This window comes from Phascolarctos cinereus, unplaced genomic scaffold (assembly GCF_003287225.1).
Source record: "Phascolarctos cinereus isolate Bilbo 61053 unplaced genomic scaffold, phaCin_HiC Scaffold_3;HRSCAF=262, whole genome shotgun sequence".
NCBI lineage: Eukaryota > Metazoa > Chordata > Mammalia > Diprotodontia > Phascolarctidae > Phascolarctos > Phascolarctos cinereus.
In genome coordinates, this window is record NW_027555736.1 from 194,216,193 (window position 1) to 194,235,657 (window position 19,465).

The 19,465-nt window shown below is 36.9% G+C and overlaps 1 long non-coding RNA gene across 1 annotated transcript in view; it reads right to left on the reverse strand.

The window, feature by feature from the left end:
• Positions 1-5,492: 5,492 nt before the first annotated feature.
• LOC144456338 (uncharacterized) overlaps positions 5,493-19,465 on the reverse strand; it is a 39,012-nt gene continuing 25,039 nt past the window's right edge. The window contains exon 4 of the long non-coding RNA XR_013485419.1: positions 5,493-6,152. This is a non-coding gene — a long non-coding RNA (uncharacterized LOC144456338). The remainder of the gene's footprint in view (positions 6,153-19,465) is intronic.

The window sequence follows — 19,465 nt, forward strand, 5'->3', positions numbered from 1 at the left end:
TGAGGCAGTCAGGGCTTTGTCCCATGATCCTGACATTTAGAAGGTTCTGGCGGTACTTGTAATACATCAGCAGTTAGAAACTACTGAGTTCAACACCTAATTAGTTCAAATGATTACTTAAAATAGGAAGTTGTTAGGTGATACCCTCCCATCTATCCCAAACCTCTCACTCAAACCTTAAGAGAGCTCCTCCCTGACCTAGTCCCAGGCTGCTCCACTCCTGGTAGTAGCCTCCTCAGTAGTTAAATCAATTCTATTCTCATCTATCAAATAAAATAATTGCTGATGAAAATGAAACATGGATGAAACAAAGGACATAGACACAAACAACAATAATTTCTTACAGAAGTTTAATCAATGTAAATCAACTGCTACAGACAAGGAGACTAAACAAGCCTAAGAAACATATTAGTCAGTAATACTTATCTTACTTGGCAAGCATAGAGATATGGCAGTTAAGGACAATATCAGTTTAGAAGACGCTTTGTTTGTAAAAATCTTATGAGGAAGGATGATGAAAGATTATAAGAATATCACTTCAAAAAACAGATGGACAGAGGTTAAAACAAGCATAAAGAATGCTTGTCAAGAGATCCAGCTAAGGAAAGTCATATTAAGGATGATTGAGGATAAAAATGAAAGGAAGACATGGTAAGAGCAATATTTGTCATGTAAGCTTTCTGGTCACCAATGACATAAAAATCCAACTTATGAAGAGTTAGTACCCTTCTTTCTGGGCAGATGTCCCATGTCACTACACACTTTGGATGAGACATATTTCTATATGGAGATAAAGGAAGTTGCATCTGCCTGAATTACTACTGTGTCCTTGCTGAGCATACTTTCCATGCAATGGCTAAGTAAACTTTCTGTTAACTGTTAGTTGGTCTACAAATGTCTCATTTGCTTCCACCTATTAACCTAAGCACCAGACTGATCTGAATAAGTTTCCATCTATAACAGAAGAGAATAGAAGAAAAATGGGGGGCAGGGGTGGGGGAGGGAATTTGCGAAGATTTTTATAACAAGCTCTTTTTATCACCATCAAGGACAAGACCCAATACATTTAGATTCCAATATCACAGTCCCAAATGGACTTATAGAGGAAGCAGGAATGGTTCTGAAGAAATTAAAGATGAAAAATGAAGCTGAATTATACAATGTGTTCCTAGAGGAGATTCATAACAGAGGCAACACAATTGTGACAGCGTAGGAAAAAATCTGAGACCTTATCAATATCAAAAAGAGGTTCCTGAGAGAATATCAGCAAGCACTAGAGGGAGGATTTGAACCCAGATCCTCTGACCCCAGAATTAGTGGTCTTCCCACGGACCACACTGTTTCCTTCATGAATAGATCATGACGTGCCAACCCTGGAGGGAACAAACACCCACATCAGTAGGGTCATAGACCCATTTGAGACTTACTGTTACTTTCCCCAGATGCATTTTGTGGTGTTTACCCATAACTGCCAAAATCACTGGGTACAGCTCTAAGGTATAGATAGGCCAGTGTGATCCAATATATACCTGACCCACTGTCATTACTTAACTCCCCCAAAGACCCTGGCAGAAGGTGTTTTTGCCTTTGGCACAGTCTTCCTTCATTTCCTTCATCTATTCCCTGTAGCTCTGGTAACACAGATGCACACTAGCTACCATTTATGAATGAATGTATAGTAATCTTTGTCATCCAACCCCCCATATATCTTTTAGGTTTTGATATCCTAAAAGTGATACCATGGAAAGAACATCAGGCTTAAGTGAGGAAGTTTTCACTGTTGTTCAGTCATTTTAGTCACGTCCAACTCTTTGTGACTCCATTTGGGGTGTTCTTAGCAAAGATCAATGGAGTGGTTTGTCATTTCCTTTTCCAGTTCATTTTACAGATGAGGAAACTGAGGCAAACATGGTTAAATGACTTGCCCAAGTTTATGAGTCTGGATCTGAACTCAGATTTTCCTGATTCCAGGCCTGGCACTCTATCCACTGTGCTACCTAGCTGCCTCAAAGTGAGGAAGATATGGGTTCAAACTTTGCTTCTAAAATTTCCCAGCTATAAGAACATGAGATAGATGGACAAGCCTGCTATTTCTATTTATTAATATGTAAAATGTAGATAAATTTACAGATGTGTTGTGTCAAATGAAATCCATGTATGTAAAGGTCATTGCAAAATTGTACAAGAATATATAAATGTCAAGTTTTATTAATGTTGCTATTTCTTGTTCTCACCTTTTATGATACAGTTAGATAAAAAACAGTTCTTCAACACGTTACTACCCTGCTATTATTCTTTTATATTTAATGTTCTGTGGATTATTTCATAGGTGGATAATAGGACTGCTTTCACAATTAAATAAAAGTTGTTTTTCAGCTGTTTCAGTTGTGTCTGACTCTTTGTGACCCCATCTGGGGTTTTCTTGGCAAAGATACTCTATCCACTGTGTCACCTAGTTCTAAAAAAAAGTTCTGCTTTGTAAAGACAACAACAACAACAAAATACTTCTCTCAACCCCCATATACCTATAGTTTGTGAAACTCATTGTGGGGACCAGAGAGAGTAAAAAACAAAAATAAAACAGAAATTCCTGAGAAATGAAAGACATTTGAAAACCATCAAAATGCATCGTTTCCCCACAAAACTTTTATGAGTAAATAATGTTGTTAATCCGGAAGGTGGTTGTGATATTCTCTCAGCTTGAGAGTTAGTGAAGCATAGAGAGAATGCTGGAATTAGATTTAGGAAGCCCTGAGCTTGAGTCCCAGTTCTGACACTTATTAGTTTTATGAATATGAACAAGTCATTTAAGCTCCCTGACACTCAGTTTTCTCATGATGCTAGTGCCCACTCCACAGGATCATAGATTTAAGGCTGTAAATGACCATTAAAAATTATCTGGTTTAATCCCTTCACTTTATAAATGAAGAGAGTAAAAGTCAGAGAGGGCAAGTGACATAAGGAACCCAAAGTCACACAAGTAATAAGCAGCTGAGACAGAATTTGGTTTCAGATCCTCTAATTTCAAATCCACTACTCCTTCTTTTGAACCATACTGTCCATGCTGTTGTTAGGTTGAGATGAGACAACGTGGGCAAAGCATTTCACAAAGTGCTATATGAACAACAACTATAATTGTTGACTACATTCTGAAAGTTATTCAGAAGAAAAGTGTGTTCTGACAAGAGTTCTGACACGTTGAAAAAAAATGTTATGGATTCATAGAAATGGAAGAAAATAAATAGCTAAAGGAGCGTGTGGTGCCCAGAAGAAAACTACAACTTTCACAAGATGCATTAGAATGGATAAAAAATACACTAAAGAAATTAAAGGATGAAATTAAATTAGTAAAAAAAAATTAGGAGATGGAAATAAAGAAGGAACTTAGAAATCTTAGGATTAAATGACCATGAAATTAAATGGCTTAGAAATAGCCATTCTGAGGCAGCTAGGAGGCTCAAGCAGATAGAGCCTTGGGATTGGAGTCAGGAAGATCTTGGTTCAAGTAAGTTCCTATCCCACCTCAGACAATTACCAGCTGTGTGATCCTGGGCAAATCACTTAACCTGTTTATCTTAGTATCCTCAACTATAAAATGGGGATAACCTCCTAGGGTTGTTGTGATGATCAAAGAAGATAATATTTGTGAAAAAGCACTTAGCACAGTGCTTGGCACATAGTAGATGCTATATAAATATTTATTCCCTTTCCTTCCCTCCCCAACCATGGAAAACATAAATAAAAAATAATAGATTTGATGGAAAGTATTATTTCGCTAGAGTACTGAATGAAGGAAATGTCAGAGGAAATAAAATAATGAAAACACAAAATTACAGAATTAAAAAATATTTGGAATGCATACCAACAAAACTGATGGGCCTAGAAGACAGAGTAAAATTTAAAAACTGTCTAACTTCCCCAAACCCAAAAGCTGATCAATGTTGTGACTGTTCAGGAATATTTGGGTGGGGGGGAAGCTATGGCCACTATATTTCAAGAAACCACACAAGGAAATTGCCCAGCTATATAGGGAAATAAGCAACATATGATAAATACACAAAATTCACATCAAAAGAGAATAACTCCAAATTTAATTAGCTCTGATACATCATTTTCAAGTTTCAAAACAAGAGTAATAAGCAGATGACTATATAAACATACAAGAAGCTATTTATTAAATATTTTTGAAATTGAATTACCTAAGAATCTTCTACAAAAATAAAAAAATGACAGAAGCTTAAATATAATGTGGCAAAAATACAGGATTTCATTCCAAAATCAGCTTCCTAGAAAAGCTGAACATTTTTTTTAAAGACAAAAGGTGGTCATTTAAGAACACATAAGTTTGAAGCGTTTGTTATGGGCAGTCTAAGTCACCTTTTGACATACAAAACCAATAAGAACATAAATCTGACCTTCACTATGAAGATCACATGAAAATCTACGGAAACTTTATGAAGTAACTATCTCAACATAATCATTATGGGAAATAACAAAGTAGTTCTGTTATTAATAAATGGACATGGGAGGAAGGAAGGAAGGAAAAAGGAAAGAAACAAGGGAAGTAAAGGATAAAAGAGGGAGGGAGGGAGGGAGGGAAGGAAGGAAGGAAGGAAGGAAGGAAGGAAGGAAGGAAGGAAGGAAGGAAGGAAGGAAGGAAGGAAGGAAGGAAGGAAGGAAAAAGGTTAACTTGGGAAAATGCAGAAAAAGAAAAAAATGCTAGATTAAAAAAATGTAGAGTGGGGATCAGGGAAAATGTCAGAGTAAAATCCCCATCTCAAATAAGATCTTTTGTTTTTCTGACAAAAGAAGAAATATAGGGAAGTGAGCTTTTTGAAAAACACACAGAATTAAAAGTACGAAATATCTGAATTTTGTTTAGTACTATGTAAGAGTGTATAGGGCCAGCTAGGTGGCACAATGAATAGAGTGCTGGGCCTGGAATCACGAAGACTCATCTTCCTGAGTTTAAATTTGGCCCCTCTGACACTTACTTGCTGTATGACCTTGGGAAAGTAATTTAACCCTATTTGCTTCAGTTTCCCCATCTGTAAAATGAGCTGGAGAAGTAAATGGCTAACCACTCCAGTATCTTTGCCATGGAATGGGGTCATAAAAAGTTGGACACAACTGAAAACAACAGAGTGTGTGTATGTGTGTGTGTTAAGTAGGATTGGTACTCATGAAATAAGGAACATTGTATTACCTTCTGGCAAAACTAATAATTTAGCAAATTATGGTAGAAGAAAAGTCAAATATAATTGTTGGAATTCTGACTGTAACGGAACTTAATTCCCCTAAATAAGTTTTTAAAAAGTTATTAGAAATATTAAATAATGCAACTGAACAATATGCTTTCTTTTTTCACTTTTTTATTATTTTATTTTGATTTATCAATAATTATTCCATATGCTTTTGAGTTTAAAATTTTTCTCCCCCTTCCTCCCCACCACCCTCCCCAAGACGGCACACAATCTGATATAGGCTATACATTTACATTCCTGTTAAATGTATTTTCACATTAGTGATGTTGTAAGTAAAAATTAAAACCAATAGGAGGAACCATCAGAAAGAGGAAACAAAACTCAACAGAAGAGCAAAAAAATAGCAATTCAACTTCCATAGTTCTTTCTTTGGACGTGGATAGCATTTTCCATCACAAGGCCTCTGGAGATGTCTTAGATCCTAGTATTGCTGGGAAGGGTTAAGTTTATCAATATTACTCATCGCACAACGTGGCTGTTATCGCATACAATGTTCTCTTGGTTCTGCTCACTTCACTCAGCATCAGACCATACAAGTCTTTCCAGGTTTTTCTGAAGTCAGTGTGTTCATCATCTCTTATAGCACGATAGTATTCCATTACATTCATATACCCACAACTTGCTGAACGATATGTTTTCTACAGAAAAAATATCCAGTGAAGAAACGAACTTCTAGATCTGTGACTTAATCAATATCAGGAACCATTTGTGTGGAAACTCCCTTCATTGATGTAGACCAGTAACTCATTTACAACTTACGGTCTTGAATGCCTAAGACAGTGACTTGTCCAGAGTCATGCAGATAGTATGTGTTAGAAACAGGACGTGAACACAAGTCTTCTGATGACAGCTAGCCTCTCTCAAAATTTATCTTGTTTCAGCTAAACTCTGGAGTTCAAGTAATGATAAAAGACAAATCAGAATGCAAATCAGAAAATTTTAAAACAGATCATCAAGCAAATTATAATGTACTTTACGGTACTTTTATAATGAGACTATCAATATTGAATACACCTAAAAATATAACAACTAAGGGAAAAAATTAACTGTTACAAATAGGAATTCTGCTGAATATCAATAATAATGAAAACTTTTAACATTCCATTAACAGAAAATGACACATGGAGTTCCGCTTCAGGAGCCAAGATGGCAGAGTGAAAAGGTAGTCTTTCTCACTCTCCCCTATCAACCTCTGAAAACCCAGAAAATATCAGCCCAGGAAAAAAAAAAAACCTGGAACACCTGAACTAGAAGAAAGACAAGGACCAAGCAAACGGGTCTCCCAGTGCCTCAGCAAAAACAAGGGGCCCCAGGTGGATAAGTACCCTGCGGCATTCATCTGAAAGGAGGTGAAGAAAACAACCTAAAGGCTTCCTAAAGCCCAGGCCTTGCTGATTCCAACCCAACACCATTTGAGCTGTAGGAGCCCTGAAGCCTCCAATTGTGAAGAGATCCTGAAGCCCAGGTGGTAGAGCAGGCAAACACCAACACCTGGACCTCCGAGTGCCTCAGTGAGGGTGGGGGGAACTGGTGGAAACCAGCTCAGAAAACCACCAGGAGTCTCAGCATCCACGCAAAGGAATCCCAGTGCATTAGCAGAAACAGGGAGACAACACTGCAGGGGCCCCAGGCAGATAAACATCCTGCAGCAGCCATCTAAAAGGAGTGGAAGAAAGCTAAAGGAAAGGAAAAGCAGGCAACCTAGAATTGCCTGAAAGTTTCAGCCTTGCTGATTCCAGCCCAACACAAGGTAAACTGCCAGAAACCTACAGCCTCCAATTCCCAGCATAAGAGGCCCCAGAACAAAGCCAGCGAACAAGACCTAGGCTCCCAACACAAGAAGCTTGGGTCAGTACCCTCTGTTCCCCAGCAGGAGAGCTCAATCTCTTTAAAGGCCAGGGAATAAAGAAACACCATGAGTAAAAAGAAACGTACCATAGATTCATATTATGAGAAGAGTGAAGATCAAGACAGAAATTCTGAAGAGGACAACACTGTCAACAAACCCACATCTGCAACAACAAAAGGGAATATGAACTGGTCTGAAGCCCAAAAAGCCTTCTTAGAAGAGCTCAAGAAGGATTTTAACAGTCAAATGAGAGAGGTAAAAGAGTCCTTCAAAAATACAATTGGCCAGTTGGAAAAAAAATACACTGAAGAAAACAAGTCCCTAAAAAACACGATTGGCCAATTGAAGAAGGAAGGACAAAAACTAACAGAAGAGTACACTGAAGAAAACAAGTCCCTAAAAAACACAATTGGCCAGTTGAAGAAGGAAGTACAAAATCTAACAAGAGTATGCTGAAGGAAACAAGTCCCTAAAAAACACAATTGGCCAGTTGAAGAAGGAAGTACAAAAACTAACAGAAGAAAACAATCTGTTAAAAACTAGAATTGGACAAATGGAAACTAATGTCTCTATGAGAGAGCAAGAATCAGTCAAACAGAAACAAAAAAATGAAAAAATCGATGAAAATGTAAAATACCTCATCAGTAAAACAACCGACCTGGAAAATCGACTCAGGAGAGACAATTTAAAAATTATTGGACTACCTGAAAATCATGATGAAAAAAAGAGCCTGGACAGTATCTTTCAGGAAATCATAAAGGAAAACTGCCCAGAAGTCCTAGAACCAGAAGGGAAAATAACCATAGAAAGAATCCACCGATCACCACCTGAAAGAGATCCCAAATTGACAACGCCAAGAAATATAATAGCAAAATTCCAAAATTACCAGATGAAAGAGAAGGTGCTGCAAGCAGCCAGAAAGAAAGAATTTAAATATCATGGAACCACAGTCAGGATTACACAGGACCTTGCAGCCTCTACATTAAAAGACCGCAGGGCATGGAACATGATATTCCGTAAGGCAAAGGAGCTTGGAATGCAGCCAAGGATCAATTACCCAGCAAAAATGAGCATCATTTTTCAAGGGAGGAGGTGGATATTCAACGAAATAGGAGACTTCCAAACTTTCCTGATAAAAAGACCAGAGCTCAACAAAAAATTTGATCTTCAAGTACAGGACTCAAGAAGGACTTAAAAAGGTAAATGGGACAGAAGGATACAATATGTTGTTAATAAGGGGGGGGCTGTTTAAACCCCTACAAGGGAATATGAGACTTGCAACCCTTGAGAACTGTATTGTTATTACACCTTGTTAAAGGAGTATACATAAAGAGGGTGGATATTAGTTGACTTTGATGTAATGATAAAAAAAATCTAATCAAGTGGGTTAAATGGATCTAAATAAGTGGATCAATCTATCTTAGAAAAGGTACTGAGAAAGGAGGAGGCAGACAAGGGTAAATTACATTACAGGAAAAGACACAAAATCCTATTACAGCAGAGGGAAAGAAGGGGGGAGAGCATTGTTTGAACCTTACTCTCATCAGATTTGGCTCAAAAAGGGCATAATATAATCAGTTAGGTATAGAAATCTAACTTGCCCTATAGGCAGTAGGAGGGAAAAGGGGAAAGAAAAGGGGGGGGAAAGAAGGAGGGAAGAGCAGTAAGACTAAAGGGGAAGAAAAGGGAAAGGGATAATAAAAGGGGGAAGGGACTGAAGGAGGCGGTGGTCAAAAGCAAAAGTGAAGGGGAAAGGAAAAAGGAGAAAGAAAAGCATAAATAGGGGGAAAAGGATGGAGAAAAAGACACAGATAGTAATCATAACTGTGAATGTGAATGGGATGAACTCTCCCATAAAACGAAATGGATTGCAGAATGGATTAAAAACATAATCCTACAATATGTTGTTTACAGGAAACACATTTGAAAAAGAGTGACACATACAGGGTAAAGGTAAAAGGCTGGAGCAGAATATATTATGCTCAGCTGAAGTAAAAAAAGGGGTAGCAATCCTGATCTCAGACAAAGCAAAAGCAAAAAGATCTAATCAAAAGAGATAAGGAAGGAAACTACATCCTGCTAAAAGGCACCATAGACAATGAAGTAATATCATTACTAAACATATATGCACCAAATGGTATAGCATCCAAATTCTTACAGGAGAAGTTCAGGGAGTTACAGGAAGAAATAGACAGCAAAACTATACTAGTGGGGACCTGAACCTCCCCCTCTCACTAGATAAGTCTAACCACAAAATAAACAAGAAAGAAGTTAAGGAGGTGAATAGAACATTAGAAAAGTTAGGTATGATAGACCTCTGGAGAAAACTGAATGGGGATAGAAAGGAATATACTTTTTTCTTGGCAGTACATTGCACATACACAAAAATTGACCATGTACTAGGGCATAAAAACCTCAGAATCCAATGCAGAAAGGCAGAAATATTAAATGTATCCTTTTCAGATCATGATGCAATAAAAATTGTATATAATAAAGGGCCATGGAAAGATAGACTAAAAAATAATTGGAAACTAAATAATCTAAAAAAATGATTGGGTCAAACAACAAATCATAGAAATCAATAATTTCATTCAAGAGAATGACAATAATGAGACAACATACCAAAACCTATGGGATGCAGCGAAAGCAGTTCTTAGGGGAAGTTTTATATCTCTAAATGCTTACATAAATAAAATAGAAAAAGAGATCAATGAATTGGGCATGCAACTAAAAAAACTAGAAAAAATCCTCAACTAAACACCAAATTAGAAATATTGAAAACCAAAGGAAAAATTAAGAAAATTGAAATTAAGAAAACTATTGAACTAATAAATAAAACTAAGAGCTGGTTTTATGAAAAAACCAATAAAATAGATAAGCCTTTGGTTAATTTAATTAAAAAAAGAAAGAAGAAAACCAAATTACTAGTATCAAGAATGAAACAGGGCGAAGCTACCACCAAGGAAGAGGAAATTAAAACAATAATTAGGAATTATTTTGCCCAACTAAAACAAATTTGACAATCTTAGTGAAATGGATACATATTTACAAAAATATAAATTGCCCAGATTAACAGAAGAGGAAGTAAAATACTTAAATAACCCCATCTCAGAAAAAGAAATTGAACAAGCCATTGATGAGCTCCCTAGGAAAAAATCTCCAGGGCCAGATGGATTTACATGCGAATTCTATCAAATATTTAAAGAACAATTAATTCCAATACTATATAGACTATTTGGGAAAATAGGTGAAGAAGGAGTCTTACCAAATTCTTTTTATGATACAAATATGGTGTTGATACCTAAACCAGGAAGAGTCAAAATAGAGAAAGAAAATTATAGACCAATTTCTTTAATTAATATAGATGCAAAAATTTTAAACAAAATATAGCAAGTAGATTGCAGCAACTTATCACAAGAATAATACACTATGACCAGGTAGGATTTATACCAGGAATGCAGGGTTGGTTCAATATTAGGAAAACTATCAGCATCATTGAGCATATCAACAACAAAACCAACAGAAACCACATGATCATCTCAATAGATGCAGAAAAAGCTTTTGATAAAATACAACACCCATTCCTATTAAAAACACTAGAAAGCATAGGTATAAATGGAGTCTTCCTTAAAATAATAAATAGCATATATCTAAAACCTTCAGCAAGCATTATATGTAATGGGGACAGGCTAGAAGCATTTCCAATAAGATCGGGGGAAACAAGGATGTCCATTATCACCACTGTTATTCAATATTGTACTGGAAACCTTAGCTTTAGCAATAAGAGAAGAAAAGAAATTGAAGGCATTAGAATAGGCAAAGAAGAAACAAAGCTATCACTCTTTGCAGATGACATGATGATATACTTAGAGAATCAAGTAAAAAACTACTTGAAATAATAAACAACTTTAGCAAAGTTGCAGGCTATAAAATAAACCCACATAAATCATCAGCATTTCTATATATTACCAACAAAGCCCAACAGCAAGAGATAGACAGAGAAATCCCATTTAAACTTACTGTAGACATTATAAAATATTTAGGAGTCTACCTCCGAAACAAACCCAGGAACTCTATGAACACAATTACAAAACACTTTTCACACAAATAAAATCAGATCTAAATAATTGGAAAAACATCAGTTGCTCATGGGTAGGCCAGCTAATATAATAAAAATGACAATCCTACCTAAGCTAATTTACTTATTCAGTGCCATACCAATCAAACTACCAAAAATTATTTTATAGAGTTAGAAAAAATAATAACAAGATTCATTTGGAAAAACAAAAGGTCCAGAATATCAAAGGAACTAATGAAAAGAAATGCAGGGGTGAGCAATTCCAGATCTTAAATTGTATTATAAAGCAGCAATCATCAAAACTGCTTGGTACTGGCTAAGAAATAGGGAGGTGGATCAGTGGAATAGGTTAAATATGCAAGACACAGTAGTCAATGACTATAGTAATCTATTATTTGATAAACCCAAAGACCCCAGCTTCTGGGATAAGAACCCACTCTTTGAAAAAAACTGCTGGGAAAACTGGAAAAGAGTATGGCAGAAACTAGGCATAGACCCAAATCTCACACCATATACCAAAATAAAGTCAAAATGGGTTCAGGACTTAGATATAAAGGCTGATACCATAAGTAAACTGGGAGAACAAGGAATAGTTTACCTATCAGATCTATGGAGAACAGAAGAATTCATGACCAAACAGGAGATAGAGAACATTATGAAAAGCAAAATGGATAATTTTGATTACATTAAATTGAAAAGTTTTTGCACAAACAAAGCCAATGCAACTAAGATTAGAAGGAAGGTAGAAAATTGGGAAAGAATTTTTACAACCAGTCTCTGATAAAGGCCTCATTTCTAAAATATAGAGAATTAAGACAAATTTATAAGAACACAAGCCATTCCCCAATTGATAAATGGTCAAAGGATATGAACAGACAGTTCTCAGATGAAGAAATTAAAGCCATCTATAGTCATATGAAAAAATGCTCTAAATCATTATTGATTAGAGAAATGCAAATCAAAACAACTCTGAGGTACCACATCACACCTATCAGATTGGCCAACATGACAAAACAGGAAAATGATAAATGTTGGAGAGATGTGGGAAAATTGGAACACTAATACATTGTTGGTGGAGTTGTGAAATGATCCAACCATTTTGGAGAACAATTTGGAACTATGCCCAAAGGGCTACAAAAATGTGCATACCCTTTGATCCAGCAATAGCACTTCTAGGGCTATATCCCAAAGAGATCAAACAAATGGGAAAAGGACCTACATGTAGCAAAAAATTCATAGCAGCTCTTTTTGTGGTGGCAAAGAATTGGAAATTGAGAGGATGCCCATCAATTGGGGAATGGCTGAGCAAGTTGTGGTATATGAATGTAATGGAATACTACTGTGCTGTAAGAAATGATGAACAGGCTGACTTTAGAAAAACCTGGAAAGACTTATATGGTCTGATGGTGAGTGAAGTGAGCAGAACCAAGAGGACTTTGTACACAATAACAGCCACGTTATGCAATGACTAAGATTGTTAAACTGAACCCTTCTCAGCATTACGAGGATCTAAGACATCTCCAGAGGCCTCGGATGGAAAATGCTGTCCACATCCAAAGAAAGAACTATGGAAGTCGAATCGCCATCACTTATTTTTACCTTCTGTTGAGTTTTGTTTCATCTTTCTGATGGTTCCTCCTATTGGTTTTAATTTTTACTTACAACTTCACTAATGTGAAAATATGTTTAATGGGTATGTAAATGTAAAGCCTATATCAGATTGTGTGCCGTCTTGGGGAGGGTGGGGGGGAGGAAAAGGGACAAAAATTTTCAACTCAAAAGAATATGGAAAAAATTTTTAAAAAATTAAAGAAAAAAGAAAATGACACATGAAACAAGAAGTAAAGCAAGAAGCTGAAGACTTGAATAAAATACTCCCCCCAAAAAACTTGGATTGGATAGATATATAGAAGGAACCAAACAGAAAAAGTAGGGACCTTTTTTCAAATACACCTGTAACTATTACAAAAATTTAACACATTCTGGGGCACAAAGCAGTACAAATAAATTCAGAAAAGCTTAAATGTTAAATTTTAAATTTGTGGAACAAAGGCAATAAAATATTTAACAAGGAAAACATTATAAAAAGACATGTTGAATAATGCTTGAGTTAAAGAATTATAGAAACAATAACAAAATATATTGAAGATAACAATAATATAAACAAAACATGCCAAGATTAATGGGATGCAACCAAAGCAGTACTCAGAGGGAAATTTATAACCCTTAAAACTTATCCTTGTAAAAAAAAGAAAAAGAGAAGATTGATTAAATTTGCAGTTAAAGAACTGGAAAATGAACAAATATACCAAAGCAAGCATATAGCAAGAAATCATCAAAGCTGAAGAAAATATTAAATTAGTACAATAGAAAATAAAATATCAATTAAATTAATAATTAAAACATCTATTTAAAGACCATTAAATTGTTAAACCATTATCAAATAATATTTAAAGTGAAAGAGAAAAACCGAATTTCCAAACTCAGAATCGGTCAATCCATTAGCTCAGAAACAAGAAAAGGGAGTTCATTATAGATAACATGGTACCATTGGGAAAAGTACTGGCTTCAAGTCCTGGTTTGGCCACTTACTCCCTGTGTAACTTTGGACAAATAACCCGTGCTCTCCAAACCTCAGTTTCATTCTTTGTAAAACAAGGGAGTTGGACTTGATAGTTTCTGAGGTCCCTTCTAGTTCTAATTCTCTGTTCTACTAATGCATAATCAATAAAGAAAACTATTAGAGACCATTACATAGTTATGTACCAACAACTGATAATATAACAGAAATAAATTAATATTGACGAAATAGGGAACAGGTGACCTAAATTCACCTGTCTCTGGGGGAGAAATTAAACAGGCTATTAAGTTTCCATATTAAAAAGTACTATGACCAGATGGATTCACAAATTAATTCTATCAAACATCTAAAGAACAAATACTCCTTTTACTATCGGGGGGGGTAAAAAATGATGCAGAAGAGAATGTGTGCAACAGAGAAAATCAGAGAAGGCATAATAAGGAAGGTGGTACTCTAGCTGAACACTGAAGGAAGAGAACTTTGACAGGTGGAAATGAGAAGAGAGAGCATTCCAGACGTAAGAGATGGCTTGCCTGGATACAGGGAAATAGGAAATGTCAGGTAAAATTCAGAGGACAATTTTGTCCACATTAACTGGAACACAGAGTATACAAGAAAGGGACAATGGAAAGTACAACAATGCAAAAGCAGATTAGAGATACTGAGGAAAGACAAATGTCAAGGTATGTACAATGACTAAAGATAGCATTCATACTCACAGAGCATGCCAAGGACTAGACTTGTGACCATTACAAGTGCTGGAAAAAGCCAGGTAGAAAGAGAGAGGTGTGTGACAAGCTATGTGACCTTGGGTAAGTAACATAACCTCTTTTTAATTCAGTTTCTTCAACTGTAAAGTGTGAATAACAACAGCACCTTCCTCCCAGGTGTATTGTGAGGATCAAACTAGATAAAATTTATAAAGCTCTTAGGAGACTGCCTGGTATATAAATGTTTGTTCCCTTCTCTTAAATAATCTGTGATAGTGGAGGGGAAATCACTTCAGATATCAAAGCAACAGATACAAAATTAAATGGACATATCTAAAGTAAATAACAAAGAAAAACAGAGATTGAGTGGCAGAACAGAGATTGCCTGAAAGCAAAACTCTGCCTAGTACCCTGCTTTCTCAACCCTGGTGCTGCTTTCAGTCGAGAACAAGAGCTCTCCAAATTCCTGCTTAAAAGTGGCATAGTAGAGAGAAAAGATGTGGAGTTAAAGGATATAGATTCAAATCCTTTCTTTACCATTTACAACCTGTGTGACTTTCAGAAGTCACTTCTCTAGGTTTCAGTTTCTTCATCTGTAAAATGAAGTGTTGTACTTACTATGAGATTGCCTCTCACTCAGGTCCCTTCCAGCTCTAAAACGATGATCTACCATAAGGACTTGTAAATGAAAAATCCCAAGCAATGGGCTACTGAACTCCTGGACTTCTGCCTCAATTGCTGCTTAGGGGTCTGATGATGACACCTGAAAGGGTTATAAGCTGGGAATTCACGGGCTGGGTGCATTGAATTCCATTTACTTTCACTTCCACCATTCTAATGAAAGCTTTCCTATGACATATCTTTATGAGTGGTAATAAATGAAACACAGTGGATAAAGGAGAAAAGATAGGACCTAGTGGTATAGTGGTCTCTAGATGTGAAATTCTATTCAATGATACAAATACAACCAATGTAAGAATGTTGATATTGTCTCTAATGAGCCAGAGTAACAGCCAATTGCCTTGAGAGCCTGAGAATCACAGGAGTTTAACAGATACATCAGAGCACCTATTGGTGATGATGAGTGGCTCACAACACCTAAGGATGCTTATAAATAATATCTATTCACATTTCTATAACAGTGAAATAGGGTTCAGAAAGGGCTTTTCTCATAATAATCCATCTATAGATAAGGAAACTTTGGCTCAAAGAGATTAAATGACTTGCCCAGCAAGTATTATTATCCTCATTTTTCAAATGAGGAAAATGAAGCTCAGAAGGGACAACTGACTTATCCAGGAAATATAGTTAATAGGTTCAGAGCCAGAATAAAACAGGTGCAAATTAACATAGAAGAGTGACTTTCATTCTTGAGAAAAGTTATATATGAATGATCCAAGACATTTCTGTAGGACTTATGATAAAAGGTGCTGTCCATCTCCAGAAAAAGAACTGGTAGAGCCTAAATGCAGATCAGAGATGCTTTTTCTTTATTTTTCTTGGGGTTTTTTTTATCTGTGTTTTCTTTCACAGAATGAGTTACATGGAAATGTATTTTGCATGACTACACATATATAACCTATGTCAAATTGCTTGCCTTCTCAATGAGGGAAAAAGTGGAGGGAGAAAATTTGGAGCTCAAAATTTGAAAAAAAATGTTAAAATTATTTTTACATGCAGTTGGAAAAAGATAAAATATTAAATTTTTAAAAAGAAAAGTTATATATGAACAAAATGTTTTTGTCTATTAATATTTTCCTACTGACCATTACAATGTTCCAACATAAAAAATTTTGGCCCCAATATGCAATGAAAATTATATTTTTAAAAGCACAATGTTCATTTTAGAAAGACAGCTTATCCTTGTAAACATACATATATATATATATATATATATATATACACATATATATATATATATATATATTTTAGATGCCTCCACAAAAAAGTCAGTCCAACTGACAGAAAGTACACAAGATCTCTGCCCAGTAATTGATTCCATCATGTGATAATTCCCTCAACTGACACAGATCAGAACCTGTTTATAATATTCTTATGTAATCACTACTCTTTAGTTATGTGGACTTTTTGGTTACTGAAAGTGGTGGAAAAAGAACATTTGTTTAAGGAACTGATAAAGTCAGCTTCAGAAGGAGCACAGCCCCTCAGATAAAAAATGCTTGAGAAGAGACATAGATTGTTCTAAGGACCTGAGAGAAAACTAACACTCAAATAAATGTATTTGGAAAATCTATTTGAAAGCATAGCACTGACTGAGATAAAGATGAGTGCACTCCATTGTGGTCCATCAGTTCCTTTACATATTTTTTCAGAGTTCTGAGAAATGATAAATCAACTTAGAGATGGTGGGGTCATTACATAAGGACCGTAGGGGTCATAGCTGACAGATAGTTGGATTTTTTTTTCAGTTTCACATTATATGATATATGATATAGATGTAAAAGAAAGGAGGATCTGATCTGAGGCACTGGAGCCAAACAGAGGAGATTAGTTGAATATAGAATATAGAAGAGGAGAGGATGCTGAGTACAAGAAAAGAAAGAAGCCAAGAAGAGAAGGCAAAGAAGCTTGAGTATAAGAAAATACCCAGGCTCTTCAGTTGGGCACTGTGTGGATTGGAAATGAGGCATTGCTTTGCTGGGAGCTTATTGGCTGGAGAAAAGTTAAGTCAGCTGAGAGAGCCAACTGAAGCCAGATAGGTTTTGCAATTGCTGGAAGCCCACTAGAAGAGAGAGAAATCATTTTCAAAAAAAAAAAAAACAACTTACTGCAGGGCAGCTAGGTGGTGCAGCAGATAAAGCACCAGCCTTGGGGTTAGGAGGACCTGAGTTCAAATCCAGCCTCAGACCAAACACTTGACACTTACTAGCTGTGTGACCCTGGGCAAGTCACTTAACCCGAATTGCCTAAAAAACCAAACAAACAAACAAAAAACAAACTTACTGGGTTTATTACCCTTTAGCATCATCTACAGTCTGCGAGTCAATCAACAAGTATTTCTTAAGCACCTACCATACACCACTCATTGTGGCAAATTCTGGGATACAAAAAAAAAAGGCAAGCACAGGCCTTGCTGTCAAGGAGCTTAACAAACTAATAGGGGAGAGACAACACACGAACAACTAAGTACAAACAAGCTATGTACAGGATAAATTGGAGACAATCAACAGAAGGGAAGGGGCTAGCATTAAGCAGGAATCAGGAAAAGTTTTTTCTAGGAGGCAGGATGTCAGCTGAGAATAAAGGGACCCAGGGAAGCTAGGAGGCGGAGAAAAGCAGGGAGAGAGTTCCAGGCATGGGGAACAGCAAGGGAAAATGCTTGGAGTCAGGGGATGAAAGGTTTAGTGCTAGTAACAGCAAGAAAGCCAGTGTCATTGGGTTATAGAGTACAAGGTAAAGGAGGAGGGGGCAGCTAAGGTATAAAAAGACTGGAATGACAGAAAGAGAAAAGGTTGTGAAGAGCTTTAAAAACAAGACAGAGAATTTCATAGTTAATCCTGGGAGTGACAAGGAGTCAATGGACACTATTGGATGGGAGAGGGGGTGACGTGGTAAGCCTTAAGTCTTAGGCAGATCAATCTGAGAGCTGACTAGAGGGTGTACTGGACTGGGGGGAGACTTATAGCAGGCAGAACAACCAGTGGGCTATTACAGTAGTCCAGGATTGAGGTGCTAAAGACCCGTACCAGTGTGGAGGAAATGTCAGAGGAGAGAAGGGGGGCATTTATAAGAAATCTTACTAAAGTAGAAATATAGGACATGGCAAGTGACTGGATGTGAAGGGTGACAAAGAGTAAGGAGTTGAGGATGACACCTAGGTTGTAAGCCTGAGTGACTGTAAGGATAGCAATACCCTTTACAGGAACAGGAAAATCAAGAAGAGGGGAATATCAGGGAAAAAATTCAATTTCAGATTTTATATATATATATATATATATATATATATATATATATATATATACACACACATATATATATGTAGTGTGTGTATGTATACGTACATACACACATACATAATATTTTTGCATAAAGAACAGTTTGTCTTTACCCTATCAAGGGTGTCCATGTGTGAAAAGAGTTTGAAATGATTTTAATTGACTTTGCCCAGCAGAAGAGCTATGAGGAGGAGGTAGAGTCAAGATGGCGGAGTGAAAGCAGTGACTTGCTGGAGTTCTCCTCCAAACCCCTCCAAATACCTATAAAAAATGGCTCTAAACAAATTCTAAAGCAGCAGAACCCACAAAAAGACAGAGTGAAACAAATTTCTGGCCCAAGACAATCTGGAAGGTTGATCAGAAAGGTATATCGTGCCAGGCGATGAGAGGAGCATAGTGCAGCATGGGGGTGCAGGCCACAGCGAACCTGGAGCAGGCCTCAGAGGACTGAATCACGGGCAGCTGTGGTGGCTTCCAGACTTCTCAACCCAGGAACACCAAAGACAACCTAGAAGGTCAGTGAGAAAAGTCTGTTTCTGTGGTGAGAGAAGAGCTAGGTCTCAAAGCCAGTTCCAGAGCACAGAGTGCAGGCACCAGGGCGGTGGCTGCGTCCTGAGCTTCCGGCCCACAGACTGAGGGGGAATCCAGTGGCTGATCAGAGGGGAATTGTAGGGATCTTTTTGCCAGTGCTGAGGCAGGAATCTCTTGCTTTGCTAGTGCTTGGATCTGGGTCACAGTTCTGGGCTGCAGTCCTGGGGTGAGGAGGAGTGCTGGCTTGGTGGGGCTCGTAGTGGCTGCGCAGAGAAAACCTTCCTCACAGTTACAGGACAAAAAGGAGTGTTTGTGGTCACTACTAGACCAGAGCACAGGCCAGGAAAGGAGTAAACATCTTGCCCCTTATCGTACCACCCTGCAAGAACTGAAAATTTACAGGTCCCTACAAGTATCTCTGAAAACAGCTGTACAAACTCCCAAAGCTTGGGACAGTACATTCTCCACATTGGAAGCAGACTCTTACCTTAACAAA